Source organism: Marmota flaviventris, chromosome 7, assembly GCF_047511675.1.
Source record: "Marmota flaviventris isolate mMarFla1 chromosome 7, mMarFla1.hap1, whole genome shotgun sequence".
NCBI lineage: Eukaryota > Metazoa > Chordata > Mammalia > Rodentia > Sciuridae > Marmota > Marmota flaviventris.
Window position 1 is genome coordinate 67,223,055 of NC_092504.1, and position 16,726 is coordinate 67,239,780.

A 16,726-nucleotide genomic window follows, 5' to 3' on the forward strand; every position below is an offset into this window, starting at 1 on the left:
GAGATTAGACTTCTCAAAGTGCATTATCCTAACTGTCAAGGGCAAAGGGGAGAACAGTTTCACACACATACCTAACAAAGTTGGGAAGATGGAAAAAAATCTAATCGATTTCTCAAAGCACCACATGAGCATCTGAAATAGAGCAAAGTCTAGAGAAAGCGGAAACTTCAAGGACAAATACCTGTAGAAAGGTTCAGAAAAGGAAGGTCAGAATTACTAAAGCAGGAAATGAGATGCAACTTTCAAAAGCAAAATAGAACATTCTTCTTCTTTTTTCCCCCACTGTATCAGGAGCAAGAGAAGACTAGAGCAGAGTGTTGTCCTTTAATTAAGTAGGAAAGAAGGAGACTTCTGATGACATCAAAAGGTCACAGGGCGGTCGATGTCTCTTCAAAAAACTTTTCTCCAGGATCAAGTGAATGGCACTCAGGAAATAGGTAATGCATATTTTAGGAGAATGAAAAGGGAAAAAGAAGACATGGAGGGAGATAATTTAAATAAGTGAGATTCACATCTAAATGTGCAGGTCCTTATGATTTGCATCCACGGTACTAAAAGAATTGGCTGAAGTATTGTGAACCATAAATTGAATATGAGTCAGCAATGGATAATGCTATTATTTAAAAAAGGGAACATGAGTGAGAGTTGTATTAACAGGAGTGTGACATGAAGAGGGCAACAGTACATGTTCTAATACTTGGCATTGATCAACCAGCATTTAGAATGGAATTACCAGTTTTGGTTTTTATATATTAAAAGAGGTGATTAGATTCAAGAAAAGAACCACAAAATGACAAATGGAACAAAAAAATATATGAGAAAGTTCAAAGGCCAGGATTTAGAGTTAAGGACTCCAATTCCTTTGTCATTTTGGTTGGGGTACCAACTTCCAGGTCATGCTGCCTTAGGACATGGCTTGCATCTTAAGGGATCTCTGCCCAGGTAGCCATATCATCTAGTTAAAAGAAGTGGCTCATGTGTAAGAACGATTATTGTGAAAATCATTCTTGTTAAATGTTCCTCCTGTTTTGCAGAGAGGAGCATGAGGGAGTTGGTAAATATTGGTGTTAAGGAGAATTAGACCTAAAAGGTACAGTGATTAAGTACCAGAACTGAGGGTTAGTTTTCTCACAAATCCTTAGCGTATTCCAGGGCCATTATATGTACACTGTTTTCCTGAATTGTTGTAGAACTCTCTGTATCTTGACTCAGTAGAAAAGCAACATTCCCACAAAAAACAGATTGATCAAATTATATTATGTGCATGTACAAATATGGCACAATAAACTTCCCTGTTATGTATGATTATAATGCTCCAATAAGAAAAAAGAGTCAATGGTACATAGGTGCCCATTTCAATGGTAATTCTGGTATCATGCCAAATTGTTAAGTGGCAAGTTTTGTTTCTTATTCCTCCCAATTGCTCTTTCATTATCTCCCCTTTCCACACCCCAGAAGCACTCTTTCCCACATGCCTGGGACAATTCTACTGCCTGCTGGCTCACTGACATTTTCCCCAGATTGCTTTCTCTGAGATGATTTCAGTATATCTTACTCATTGAGGGGTGCTGTGGGGCTACTGGTATGGAGAGAGTGTTTTAGGTGGCAAACAAACATGGTATTACTTAGCATTGAATCAGGCAGAGTGAAAATTATTCCCCTCTCAATTTCTTCCCAAGTCTTTCTGATTCAGTTGAGAAGAAAGTTTCTTTTCTGGTGCTAGTATGCTTTAAATCTTCTATAACTGCGAATTCTCTCTTTTTAATAAATCAAGTGCTTCAGGCTCAAAACCTTGGGAACTAGAATTATTTCTTAGGCATTTTTTGGCATTAAATATAATATACAAATATACTTACATATACATAATATATAAATATATGTAATGGTTTGGATCTGAGGTGTCTCCCAAAAGTTCACATGTGAAGAAATGCAAGAAGGTTCAGATGAGAAATGACTGGGTTGTGAGAGTCTTAACCCAATCAGTGAATTAATCCCCTGAGGGGATTAACTGAGTGGTAACTGGAGGCAGGTGGGGTGTGGCTGAAGGAAGTGGTTCATTGGGGGTGTGGCTATGGGGTATATATTTTGTGTCTGGAGAGTGGAGTCTCTCTCTCTGCTTCTGATCACCATGATATGAGCTGCTTCCCTCTGCCATACTCTCCTGCCATGACGTTTAGCTTCACTTTGAGCCCTGAGGAATGGAGCTAAGACCTCTGACACCTTGAGCCCTCAAATAAACTTCCTCCACAGTTGTGCTGGTTGGGTCCTTTAGTCACAGCAGGAAAAAAAAAAAAAAAACCTGACTAAAACATATAATATAATATGAATTAATATAAATTTAAAGAGGAAAATAGTGCTTTATTACACAGATTCTGAAGATTTACATTTTCCCAGATATTTAAAGCTCTCTGGAATTGTGATGAGTCATGCAAATGATGCTTTCCTACAATGCCCAAGAGCCAGGTTTGGCAGTGTGATTAGGGTGTGTGTTGTCTTTAGTTGACATTGTGGTTCAATCAAGAAAGGTCAACATAAGAGCATTTCAGACTCAATGAAAAAGGGGAATTAATTAACATCATAGTTGGCATTCTGATGTGGAAAAAAGTGGGGATGTGGTGTGGCAATACCTGAAGTTTGGAAACTAGTAGCTTAGTGACCTACTCTTTCCATCTGATTGATGTCTTTGCATCACAGTAAGGGCTCTCTAGAGCTGCAGTGCTTCAACTGCTAGAAGTGGTAGAGCGGTAGAAATTTCGATCCTGTGGTCAGGGAACATGGATTGAAGGGGTGTTAGGAAATATGAATTGGGGAAGGTGAGCTGTAGTTTACATCCTTCAGTGTTCCTTGAATATCACCCCTGTGTCTGTCCCTAAGGCTTGCCTTGCTTTTTGTGACATACATTTTCCTTGCTTAGAAATTGTTGGTATCATGTGTCAGGTTGTAGGCTTATGAATCATTAAGAAATAGCTTTTAGATATAGAGTCTTCTTGTACTAGACTATAGATCAATACCCCTGAACGTTAGATAACTGCCCTTAGACTTGCCCTAGCACCTGGATGAACCAAAGACGGGAAGGAAGGAAGGGAGGGAGGGAGAGAGGGAGGAATCCTGCCTTGGCCCCTGCTTGGAGACTCCAGCTATGGCCATACCACACAGCTGGAGCAGCTAGGGGCCAGTAGCAGTCTGCATTTAGCTCCTCCATCCTCCTTTTCGGCTCTGGAGGCAATAGCTACACATTTGTATGGCATACCATTTGCATACTCTAACGAGATGGGCTATAATTGGCCTTCATTGATTTTGTTTTCATTGAGCTAAAATAGAGTCAGAGCTTCTTAGGCTAGAAGAACTGATTGATTTGTGGTAGAATTCAGGACTATTCAGTTGAAGAAATAATTAATTATGTTCTTATTTAGTAATCATCAGGGTTGAACCTATTTCTTAGCAGGAGTGTGTTCAGCAGAAATGGACTTTGCCAAGGTAGAAATGCCTTAAAATAAATTCATTGTCCAGACACATGGACACTACATATTATTTTTAAAAGAAAACTGTAAAGATTGGAGACAAACTCCAATGTATATGTAGAGAGTAAGAGACATGCATTCTTTCTTTCTTTTTTTTATTTTTTTTGTGGTGGGGAGGAGTATGGGGCACTTGACCATTGAGCCATATCCCCAGCCTTATTTTGTATTTTATTTAGAGACAGGGTCTCACTGAGTTGCTTAACACCTTGCTTTTGCAGAGGCTGGCTTTGAACTTGTGATCCTCCTGTCTCAGCCTCTGGAGCTGCTGGGGTTACAGTAGTGTACCACAGCGCCAGGCTGCATTGTTTCTTTTCTGTTCTTTGTTTTCCTCCTCACAGGAACATATTCCTCACCTAATTGTCTTTATCCACCCATCCACTCATCCATTCTTTCCTCTGTCCATGTATCCTTGAATCCATCCACTGGTCTTTTGACTTTTTGTAAATTCTCTCCGAGTTAATTCAGTCTGAGTGAATAATACTTTTCACTTTTGTCTTCCAGTTCTTGGATCTGGGAGTTGGTCCAGATTGGTCCCTTCTCTAGAGGAACAGACAAGGGAATCTTAGCCTGGTTTGATCATCCTGAAGCATGGAACACTTAAGAAAGTAGTGATAGGTCATCCTGTGTAGGTCAGGTACCTTGGAATTTTGACGTAGTTATGATTAAAATCTTTCTAAATGGTTTGGTCCCAGGTCAATCTCTCCCTTTTAAATTTCTTTTGAAAATAATTGAGTACAATTTTGGCGTATAATTAGTCCTTCTTAGAATGAGTTCTATTCTTGAGGCTAAGGCTTTGTATCTTTTGAGGAACAAGGCATAGGTATAAATAACCACATTCTCATTTCATTCAATAGACATTTGCTGAGTAGCCCAGTGTGTAAGGTATTATTGTAAGTTTGTAAGAGATACAAAGATGAATGAAACATCATAGTTGCACTGAAGTGTCTTATGAGGTAGTATAGAAATATTGTCAGAAAATCATTTGTAAGTCAGTTATTTGAACCTATGTAGACAATATTATTCATACTCCATTGCTTAAACCACAAAATATACTAAAATACCAGGTTGAATCATATGAAATTGCCAATGTTTCACATGTAAGTAATGCACTTTACTAAAGCATACAATGAAGAGTAACTAGTGACCATGAATTATGGTGATTGTGTGAGAAAAGTGTGTTCAGAAACATATCTCTTCTTATTGAACGTCTATAAATGAAACAAGGGACCCCTTCCTGAGTGTTCCCGTTTTGGGTGTAGTGGAAATGGGGGGTGGCCTTGCTGCTTGCCTAGGACAAAAGTTCCAACAAGAATGGTGATATAGTGGGATACAAAGGAAGACCTGGAAGAGGTGAGAGAAGTGCTGGGGGTGGGGGGAGCTGAGACCTCCTGCAGGTGTAACAGGTGACAATGCTCCATGCTTGGGTTGTCACTACTACCATCTCTTGTCCAAGGCCTGCGTTGTACCTGCTAAGGTCTATGTTGGCAAAATGGTACCTATGCCATCTCTTAAGACCCACAAAACTGGTGAGAGAGTCTCTTCTAGTGCAGCTATGGAAAACTCAAATCCAATAAAACTCATGATGCAAATATGGATATAATATTGGCTGTTATCTTCCACTTAGCCCTCCTTGAGAGTGGGGATGGATTAAGTTCTCATTTTTTTCAGGGTGAGCAGAGTGGAGGGAAGGGCAAACCAGGTGAGCCTGTTATGAGAAGTTGGGAGTCCTGGGGAAGGTCCCTGCATCCTCTTTATTTTCCCCAACCTGATCTCTCTGGATGGGACTCACAAAGATGGACACTAATAAATTAGGAAATTCCTGGAATTACTGCCACTGTGTTGGGAATACTGTTGAGGTTAAAGCCGGAGAAACAATTCACCTTAGTTTATTCCACTGAACTTCTATTATTGCCACTGTTGACATCAAGTCTGAGCTGGGACAACAATTTTTAGCTGTATAGCCAGAGCTTCAGAACTTTCCAGCTGGGTAGCTGTGTGGCAATCTCCTGTTGATGACCATGATCCTTAGCAGTTCTTTCATCATTCATTTCTGGTAGGAAAAGGCAGCAAAGATAGGAGTAGACAATGTGTTCTTGGATACACAGAAGAACACTGAAGATTCATTTATACTTCAGAGGAAAATCCAGACCCAGCAAAGTCTTCTAGGAGCTTAGTACCTCCAACTAGGATGAGAAGGTGATTCTGGGGAGTGGTGTGGAAAGGGGCAGGTGCAGCCCTTGATTCCAACAAATGTGCTGAGGTTGGAGGAGAAGCCTTGGGGTTTAGGTTTTCCCTTTCTTTTTCTTTCTTCAACATCAGTCTATGTTTGGCCTTGCAATGGTGATGTGAAGGGAATGATTCCGGCTCGGGATGATCTCATTAGTGATGAAAAAAAATTACAAATTTTCATAAGGATAATTGGACCCTTAGGGATCCCAGGATATCAAAATCTATGGAAGCCTTTGTCCTTAATGCAAAATGGTGGTGTATTTGTATATAACCTGTGTAATCCTCCTGTATCCATTAGATCATCTCTGGGTTCTTATAATACCCAGGACAATTTAAATCCTATGTAAATAGCTGTTCTTTATATTATTAAGGGAGTAATGATAAGAAGTCTCTACATGTTCAGTTTAGATGTAACTATTTTTCTGCAAGTATCCTTTTCTCCCCAAATATTCTTGATCCATCGTTGGTTGACTGTGGATGTCAACATGTGACTGATACTTCAATCCCCGTCTCTGGGTGGGCTGGGCTCCCAGCCTTTCCACATAACTGGTTGGTCCCTGTTTCCTGCACAGCTCTGTGTTACTTGGTAGACAAAAATCTTAGCCTTTTAACTTTACCACTGTGTCCTCTCTTTTGGAAACTAGTTATTTGTAAAGAATGAAAAAAAAAAAAAAGATTCCTTTATTTTCTCCTAATAATTTCTTGGAAGCTATGTCTCCTCACATCTATCTGCCAGTAGCTTCTTTGGATTATGATGAAGAACCCAGAGTATAATTGTTAGCTTAAAGGTTACTCCTGAGTCCTTTCTTCTATTTGGAATCGTACTGATTTGGAATCTTAACTGATTCTGAGGTCGAAGTTCTTCTATAGGCCCTTCAGAAGAAATATAGCTTATTCACAAAAAGGATGAATTCATAAAAATTAGGGGCACACAGAAGAAGATAGGCTTTGTTTTATGTAAATATTCATATCGTCTATCTATGAATTTTTTTTTTTTGTCTCCTTAACATAAACTCAAATGTGATGCTGAGACGCACCATGAGTAACAGAGACACATCTATCCTTGGGAAATTGCCAGGGTTTAGGAGCTCCCCGCCAGGAACCCAAAACAAGGAGAAGTTCTTTATTATACAACAGTATTTTAAGTAGGACAAAGATCAGTAAATGTTTATTAAATGAAAGCATGGAGGAATGAGTGAAGAAAGGAATTTGATGGACTTTCTGAAGAATTTGAGCGAGGCTTTCCAAGGTCTTTTTTAGGGTAATGAGCCTGGGAACATTTGAAAGTTCCACCCTATGGAGAGTTTTGAATCTGTTGGTCCAAATCCACATGCTTGCAGGGGTCACATGTCCTGGATTCTTGGTCTTAGCTGGATGTGGTAGGGATGATGATGTTTCTCCAGAGGACAGAATACCTTGCATGTGCTGCCTTCACTGCAGCATGTTCATTTATTGAACAGATATTTAGTGAACACTTACTGTATCCTAGGAACTGTTTTAGGTGCTAGGAAGACAGAGGTGAACAAAATAGACAAAGATCCCTATCTTTTTGGAACTTGCATTCTAGTCGGGGAAAAATAGACGATAAGCAAATAAACACGTAAAGATATGCCAGTCAGGTGGTGTAAACACTTTGGAAAAAAGTAAATTGCATGCCCACAGCCTGTCACTGCCCCTCTGCAGGCTGGGCAGGGGAGGCCTGGACAAGCATCCGACTCTGGGGCAAAGTTTGTAATTTGTTGTTGCTGCTGCATGCCCTCTGGGTTAGAAAAAAATCTGTCCCTGAATGTTTAGTGGGTCTACTTGGCCTTTTGATTCTGCAGTGATTAAATGCCAGGCTATAGGGAATTAGTTTTATTCTAATTCAAGGTTAAATGTAGAAAAGACCTCCCTCTTCTCCATCTATCAAAATTCAACTATGGATCTTTTAAGGGTGTCAGCCCCTCTTTGAAGCCTCCTCTGACCTCCCCCGCCACCTCAACTGCATTTAATTCTTCCTTTCTTTGCATTTATAGCATTTAACTCACAGCTCTCTTGTATCACATTTCCTTCTGTTTTATATGGAATTACATGCTTATGGGTTGTTTTTCCAATAAAATTTGTGATTTCCTTGGAGGCAGGGAGGCTCTTTTTTTTCACTCTATTCTCACTGTATTCATCTCCTCCCTCCACCTCAAGGAACTTTAGAATGCTTGGTACATAGTAGCTGTTCAATTAACTATTGATTGAGAGAAAGATACCTGCAAGCATGCTTATCAGTACTGATATCTGATTTACATTATGTAAGTCTCTCATCTAATTTCCACTGACTTCCCAGATGAATGAAGTTTTCTCGTTTCCAGAGGACATTAGTTGTAACTATTTCTTAGGAAAGTATTTCAAAGTTAAGACTTTTCTTTCTTTCTTTTTTTTTTATACCATTATTTTATCTATTTATTTTCATGTGATGCTGAGGATTGAGGCCTTGCATGTGCTAGGCAAGAGCTCTACTGCTGAGCCACAACCCCAGCCCAAGTTAAGACTTTTCAATGCACTAATATCTGTAAAAATATATTTATTGCTTCTTTTCTCATTGTAAAGGAATATGCACTCACTATAAGAAATTGAAAAAATATACTGAGAGTAAAGAAAATAAAAAAATCACTTTCATTCACTCATTTAGAGGGTATGTTGAGCTATTACTGTTCTTTAGGTACATGCAAAGCACTACAAAAATAGCAAAAAACAACACAGACCAAGCCTAGCTTTCATAGAGAAATTAAATGGATAATTCCAACTTACACAGTTGGTTAAAAAATTATGATTTATATAATTCTTTTTTTTCTTTTTGTGGTGCTGGGGCTTGAACCCAGGCCTTTGTGCATGCACTCTACCAATTGAGCTATATCCCCAGCCTGATTTCCATAATTCTTAAACATGAAGATAGAGTTAACATTTTAGTGTATTATTTATCCAATTTATGTATGAAAGCAATATATTCATACAGATTTTTCAAATGAGATAATACTGAAATATTGTTTTCTAGCCTACCTTTTAAACCTAATATATTGTGAATATTTCTTTGTATCTTTAGCATTATTCTATAATATCTTTTTAAATAACCAACAATATTTTATTTCCAAACTCTCAAACAGTAATATTAACTTTGAACAAATTGTTGGAATGGCTGGTCTGAAGAATTTGGAAGCCTCTGATGGGTATGACTCAGTTGCCTCCACGCCATTTATACTTCTAGCAGTGTATGAGGGAAATAGTATCAGCAGTTTTTTTATTTAAAAAGGAATTAACCTGGTCTATGCGTTTTTGTTGGTGAATGGGCAATCATTTCTTGTGCATTGATCTCTAATGAGTTCTACTCTAAAGCAGATAATGAATGAAATTTGTAATCAGTGTTAAGCTAGAGAAGCATTTTGCCAAAATGGATATCAGGACTATTGGATGATGTTAGCCCTTAAGCCATAAAGCGAGGGAGGAAATGAATAATAGGCCCCATTCTTTATATTTATGTTGGTGATTCATTTTGGCCATCTTCTTGCCATCTCTTGAAGAAAGGGCATTGAAGGAAAGTCCTGGCCAGAGGATGTCAGGAACACAAGGAGAGAGCTAGGGCAAATGGTACCAGTGTCACTAATGAGATTGCAAAGGAGAAGCGGACCCATACCCAGGAGAGAGATTGTAAAGAGCAGCCAGTCCGTCCAAAAAAAAAAAAAAAAAGCTTTCAATACGCAGGAAATCCTAGTGCTGCAACTGGAGTTTGTCCCCTTCTGATAGTGTCATTGTGACATATGATGCCATATGATTACTTCTTTATATTAATATACTGTGGTCCAGGCCCTAAAGAGATTCTAGTTTTCATCCTAAAATATGCCACATTTTTCCCCATACAAAATGAAAAGCAAGTGTTCCTCAGTAGGGAACATGGCTTTTCTTTTCTTTTTCTTTTTTTTTTTTTGGCACTGGGGATTGAACTCAGGGGCACTCGACCACTGAGCCACACCCCCAGCCCTATTTTGTATTTTATTTAGTGAGTTGCTTAGCACCTTGCAGTTGCTGAGGCTGGCACTGAACTTTCGATCCTCCTGCTTCAGCCTCCTGAGCCACTGGGATTACAGGTGTGTGCTACAACACCCGGCTGGGAACATGCCTATGAGTTCTGTGACCGGGAAGGGAACGTCACACCAGATGGGAAACCACTTGAATGCCAGCCAGTGGGCGTGGCTCCCACTCTTGATTCTAATGTCACCTAACTGGGACCTTTAATCTCTCCTGGCTTTAGTCTCCTCATTTTTAAAGTGAGAGATTCAAAGGAAAAGGCTTTCATGTTTTTTTCTGGCATTGAGGCTTCTCTGATGCTCTTTGTCACCTATACCAAAGCCCATGCAGGCTCAGGCTGAGGCTCATCTTGACCCTCTTTGCTGCTCAGATACTGGGAGTCATATGTCATTTTAACAGTAGTTAGTCTATCATCTCTCCTACGAGCTTCTTGTTTGAGTTTTATTAGAAAGAGAGATTTCGGTGTTTGTACTGTCATTTACTACCCACATGGGACAGCACCTTCTGGACAGTTCTGTCTTGATCTTTGCAGTTACCATGAAGGCCTCACTTCATATTCATAATAAGAGCAGAGGAGGACGCCTTCCCAGTCCTCATCACTTTTTTCTGCTTCCTTCAATTAATTTTCCTAACTTCCTACCTCACCTCGTGAAATGATGAACACTTTGCAATTTACTGAAACAGTTGTTCCACAGACGACCCACACGCTCCATGGCTCTCAGTATTGTTATATCTTCATCAGCCCTAGAAAGAGGCGGGTGCTTGTGTGTGTGTGTGTGAGTGTGTGTGTGTCCAGTTCCACCCTGGGCTGAGAAACGTAGATTAGGAAGAGAAATGATTAGGTGGCTGGGCTTCAAAGGGAACATTTGTAGATTCTATCTGGAACACATTTTATTAAAATTGCAACAAATTTTATAAAATCAGATGTATGGTTCATTAAGAGAACATTACCTTACAATTATGATTAATTAGATTAAACTTATGAAAGTGTGTTATTTGTTCAAATCAAAAGGGTGGGGGAAAATGATGGATGATGAAAGAGTGTGATAAATGAAGAAAGCAGCTGAACTAAATTGAATGTGTATTCATCCGTTTTCACTTCATAACGAATGATAAATTGAGCATGTCACATTTAACAATACATGTCTGGGTTTAAGCACACGGTTTCAGCTCCTGTTCGCTAATGCCTTGTGATAGGTAGTTGAGACCGAAGAATTGAAATTTCAGCCCCTAGACTTTTGTCTGCCCACCTCTTACCTTGCAAAACACAATGGATACTTACTCAATTAAAAGAGCTTATGGAGTTGTTAATTCATAAAAAAAAAATGTGCTTCCTCTGTCATGATTAGGGTATTTGTCTCACCTGAAATGGGGGTTTTCCCCCATTTGCAGGCCTAATCCAAAGGCAGGGGTAAAAAGCACCCAGAATTATAGAAATAGCTTTCTTTTCTTCTCTCAAAAGTAGCCATGTTTACCTTGGCAATTGATTGGAAGAAACACCCAAAAAGCTCATTAGAAAGTCTGGGAAATTTTTAAGTGAGGGGTAAATATCAAACAGTTTACATCAGTTTCCTGAAATCTCAAGTTTTCCAATATTTTAAGTCACATTTTAGCCTCTCAAGGATCGCAAAGCTGGCATTGGGGGTCAGGGAAAAATTGTGTGGAAAATCTTTCCAGTTAGACTGAAATTAGACAAATTTGCCACACAGAGTCAGGAATGGTTTATGAAAGGAATTATTATTATTATTTTTTTTTGCTAGAACAGCTCAAAAGTTATAATATAGGATCTGACACACAGGCAATATTTCTCTGGCCTTTCATTCTTACTGAATTTGGGTTATGGCAATGTGAAGCCAGTGATAGTTTTTGAAAAGATTACACAGTATTTTCTTTTATTTTTGAGTTTTCTGAAAGGATTTTGGTATGATTCATTTTGAGCTTTGGAGAAGGTTTCCAGTCAGTTTTGATTTTATCTGAATCTCATCTTTCTGGCTACCTCAACTTTTATTTCCACCATCCTTGCTTGAAGTTTTCAGCAACGACCAAGCTTTTAAGGGACCAAGTCTCTGTCATATACTTTTCAGAATATTTCATGCTTGGGGTGTACAGGGCGGGGAGATCTTTGGAGCAAACAAGGCATTCTGAAAGCTAGGAGTGAGACAACTGGGGTCATTTAGGAATTAGGAAGGAAATGAATGGTGGTGTTGACAGAAGTAGTTATTCAGCGTTAGCTAGAAGCAAGGCCTAGGGCTGTGGTTGGGGGGGGCAAAGCATTTTTGCTCCCCAGAGCATATTTGGCAATGTTTCGTTCGGGGACTGATGCTACTGCACTTCCTGTGTAGAGACCAAGGATGTTGCTAAACATCCTATGATGTGTAGGATGGGCTCTCACAGTGGCTATCTGAAGTACCCAGCTCAAATGTCATTCAAGATGAGGTTGAATATGCTAGTAACATAAATTACATTGGTCTTGGATCCCAACCTTTAATTCCTAAAGTGCCAAAATAATTTTGCTCTGCTTAATTTTTAAAAAATAATGTATCCCTTAGAAGTCTATCCATTGGATTGGCATGAGCTTTTTAGGCGGCATTGCAATCTCTCCTTGCATATACAGAGGTATGGAAGGGTAGGCTTTGATCTTATCATTAAATTAGGAACAGAACTGGAAGGAGAATTCAGCTTCCTTGAGGGTACTGCTTGATTTTCCAAGTCAGGCCACTTCCTGTTTCTAGGCCAAGCCACTGCCCCACCTCCTGTAAGGAGATGGTCTCTATTAATGGTAAATTGTCTTCAGGAAAGAATATTCTGGAGGTGGTGAAGGTGGAAAAGCCTTGAGTCATGCTAAACCATTCAAAAGAGGAGCTTAGAGCAAGAAACTGTCACACTTGTCTGAGTTCTGACGTGAAAATACATTTCAGAGCCGAGACAATTCATCTGTCAGGCTTCCTGTTGGAAGAATATTTACTCAGCTGTGGGAAGAGGGCTTCAGTGAACATCCAAGCTAATGAAAATTTGATAATACTCAATATTCGAGAAATAACCCCAAATCAAGTAGGTTCTTAGTGTCAGCATGCAGATGATAAAGAACCTTGAGGACGCATCCTGGGAGCAGAGAGCAATGGAATCCCTATCGGCAGAGTTTTCATACTTCGAGGTAGGGATCATCTCTTTGACAAGAGGAAGGATGGACATGTTGAGTTCACTCTTTTTTCAATTCATTTAAGGAAACTGTGATAAAATATATGTAACATGAAATTTAACATTTTAGTCATTTTAAGTGTATAATTGAGCAGCAATAAGTACATTTACAATGTTGTGTAACTACATATTTATAGCCTATATTTTTAATCATCTGAAACAGAAGCTCTTGACATTAAGCCCAAACTCTTCCTTCTCCCTTCCTTTAGCCCCAGGTAGCTTCTATTCTGTATTGTCACTCTGAATTTGCTTATTCTAGATAACTCCTGAAAGTCGAATCACACATTATTATTATTATTTTTTTGTGTGGTCTGGTTATAGTTCACTTTTGTATTTTTAGTACTTAGGCACTAAATACCTACTGAATAAGTAAGAAATGAATGTCAGAGTTGGAGAATAGGAGTAGCATTTCTCTTCAGGATCTCACACTGAAAACAAATTTTAAACTAGCAATAATAATGATAAAGCCTTGCATTTAACCAGTGCTTAATGTTTTGTCAGAGAGCTTTGACATTTCATCTCATTTAAAAAAATTTCTTATATGTATTTTTAGTTGTTGATGGGCTTTATTTTACTCAGTTATTTATATGCAGTGCTGAGAATTGAAACCAGTGCCTTATACATGCTGGGCAAGTACTTTACCACTGAGCCACAATCCCAGCCCTCGGACATTTCATATTATTTGATGTTTGATTGTTATTTTGGAAAAAATTGCATCTCCTTTAAAGTTGGATTTAAGTAAAACATGTGTGTCCCCTCATATTACTATCTTAATTTTTTTTATTAAGAATTGTAATGCAAAAAAGTATATGTATAATGGCATAAATTGGTGTGAACATACTTTATATATAGAGATATGAAAAATTGTGCTCTATATGAGTAATAAGAATTGTAATGCATTCCACTGTTGTCATGTATTTTAAAAAATAATAAAATCAATAAAAATAGTTTAATTGTACCTCAAAACATTTTAATGTACTGCTTCTGGGACTGACCCCATGTGATGTGTGGATCAGGAAATGTGAATGAAATGCATAGTTCATCATCATTCATTGACAAGGTTAAGGTCCATCTCTCTTGAGAAGGAAATTGAAGTGATAAGATATTAAGTGCATCCTTTCAAGGTCCCACAGGAAATTAGCAGCAGAGCCAGAATTAGAATTCACAGCCTCTGGGTCCCCAAGGTTCCAGTGCACTGAGCTGACCCCCAGGCACAAACTTGCCTTTCGCACATGTCTATTCCCAGTGACCTCTACTAGTGCCCACAAAGCATGAAGAAAAAGTAACCATTCTTCCATGAATTCTTCAACAAGTGCAAACAGTGCAAATTGTTTTCTTTTGGGGTCAGAGCTTTGCCACCTGCCATTTTGGACTTGCTGGAAGGCTGGAATACATCATTTGAGGGGTTATACACTTTATGTCACCCGTTACTGACTAGTCCTGACTTCTCCCTTGGAGATCGGCTCATCCTCCTGTTAAGCTCCACGTGCCTCCAGGCGACTGGAGGGGACATTTTGCTCCAATTATAGACGCGGTAGAAAGGAAAGGTTAAGCAATTAAAGGAATGCCCTCTTCATCGCCAACTTTTATTTGTCCCCGTCTCTGCAAACACAACTTTTTTTTCTTTTTATGCAGTTTGTGGATTGACAGCCTCATTGTGCTTCCCCTCTGATACTGTCTCATAAAACTCAGGCAGTAATATAATTGCCTGACCAGCTTTCTAGGTTATGTGTCTTTTTCCCCTAAAGCACACGGGTAGAGAAAGCATTTAAGCTTGACACTGTGACTTTCCTGGGCTAAGTTCCGTCTTTTTATCGCAGAAAAGCTTTCAATATGCACTGTAGGGCACTTACTTTTTTCTTAATATAACTTCCATCCCACCTTTTTCATCCGCTTGCCAAAGGAGGAACATGGAGAGGTCTGCTTGGAATGATCAAATGAGACCTGGAGAGGAAAAATAGGTCAGGAATAGTAAGTAGCTCATTTATGAGGGACAATACAGTCATTCAAATTCGTAAATTTTCAAATCATTGACAGGCCTGGGGGAAAAAAATAAAGTTTTAATGGCCATTGTGATATTTCAGGGATAAGACTTGGTCTTTATGAGCCACACTGATTTGGATAACAGTGGAGAGGGGAGAAAAAGGACAGAAGAGTGGGTGAAGTAGTATAGTTAGGACAGGACAAAGTTTTTTCCATTATATAGATGTGCATTTTTAGTGTATGCCATTAGAGTGTAGGTAATAATTTAGGAGAGTCACGTTGATTGCCTAGCTTTCTTGTCTTATTTCAGGTTCCAAAAGGCAGCTTTCCTATCTCTTCTGGAACTCACCCAGATGATCTTGCATCCATTCTAATTCCCACAAGGTCCTGATGATTCTAATTTAGAATTGTGTATTTTCTAGTGTCTATTTATCCTCCCTGCTACTATTTTGACTCTTACACTTGGTCTCTCTTCAGATTCCCAAACCTGTCTCACCTTCAGTCACTGGAGGAACACACACACACACACACACACACACACACACACACACACAATCACAGAGTCCTCGTCTACTTTTGTTGATTTTGACTCATTTGGTCTTGGGGCTCAAGAAAATGTACTTTAAAACACTGGCTGTTCTAGTGATCTATCGTATTTGGAAATTTCTTTCTTAGATCATCATGACTGTTTGTTAATTGAGCTAAATGTGTCCCTAGCCTGATCAATCATCTTCCAAGGTTATCATACTGAAAACGATGGAATCACAGTGTAGTGCTCATACTTGGTGGAAGGCTGACATAGGTTTTAAAATCTGTTTTTCCTCTCTCCTCCCCAAGGATTAAATTCAGACTCCTTGGTTTAGCACATAAGGTTCTCTTCAGTGCACTTCCTGACTATCATTTTAAATGTTCTTCCTGCATGTTCCTTTTAATCTGTCCACAGTGAAATTCTCACTGGCCCCAGTACATCAGACCAGGATGTTCAGATGGCTGAACTCTCTCCCTCTCCATCGCCATCTGGAGCAGGACTTTTCTCAGAGGGAACTCCCTGCATGAAGCCTTCCTCGACTGGACCCTGTTAGTAGCTCTGTGGTACTGAGGCATCTTCTTTATGCCACAAAGACAACATTCATTAGATTGTACAGTGATTTGTCTTCACTAGATTGCAGATTACAGGATGTTGAGGAAGATTTTATAAATCTTATTGTTTCCAAACCTAGCATAGTGTGTGGAAAACAACAGGTCTAAGAGTTGTATATAGAGAGAATGAATGAAATAGCGTCTATCCATTACAGAGTGGTAAATTACAGCCTGGATTTTGGTCCCAGATTAATTAGGTAAAGGCTTTTTATTATGCTACTTATTTGCTTGCTGTTTCTGTCCAAATCACTTACTTTTCTGTGTCCCATCTTCCGTTAATAGCATAATATTAGTCATCATCATTATTATTGTTGTCATCATTATTATTCTTCAATACTAGAGGAGGATAAAATGGATAACAACAGAGGCTTTGGGTGGAAATAATGAGAGACAAGATCTCCTTGGTGACCTGGGAAGGTAACATGACTGCTCCATAAAATAGTGATTTAAAACCCCATCTGTATTACAGGCATGTAGTAAGAATCAGAAATAAGTGTAGTTACTATTTATTGAGTGCTTCTCATGAGCCAGGCACTCTTCTAAGCATTTACACACATTTTCTCATTGAATACTTATAACACCTACATGAGGCAGATATCCTT

At 39.0% G+C, this 16,726-nt stretch overlaps 1 long non-coding RNA gene across 1 annotated transcript in view; it reads left to right on the plus strand.

The window, feature by feature from the left end:
• The first annotated feature begins 308 nt into the window (after positions 1-308).
• The window catches only part of LOC139706513 (uncharacterized), a 30,460-nt gene continuing 14,042 nt past the window's right edge, over positions 309-16,726 (plus strand). Inside the window, exon 1 of the long non-coding RNA XR_011708137.1 lies at positions 309-437. This is a non-coding gene — a long non-coding RNA (uncharacterized lncRNA). The remainder of the gene's footprint in view (positions 438-16,726) is intronic.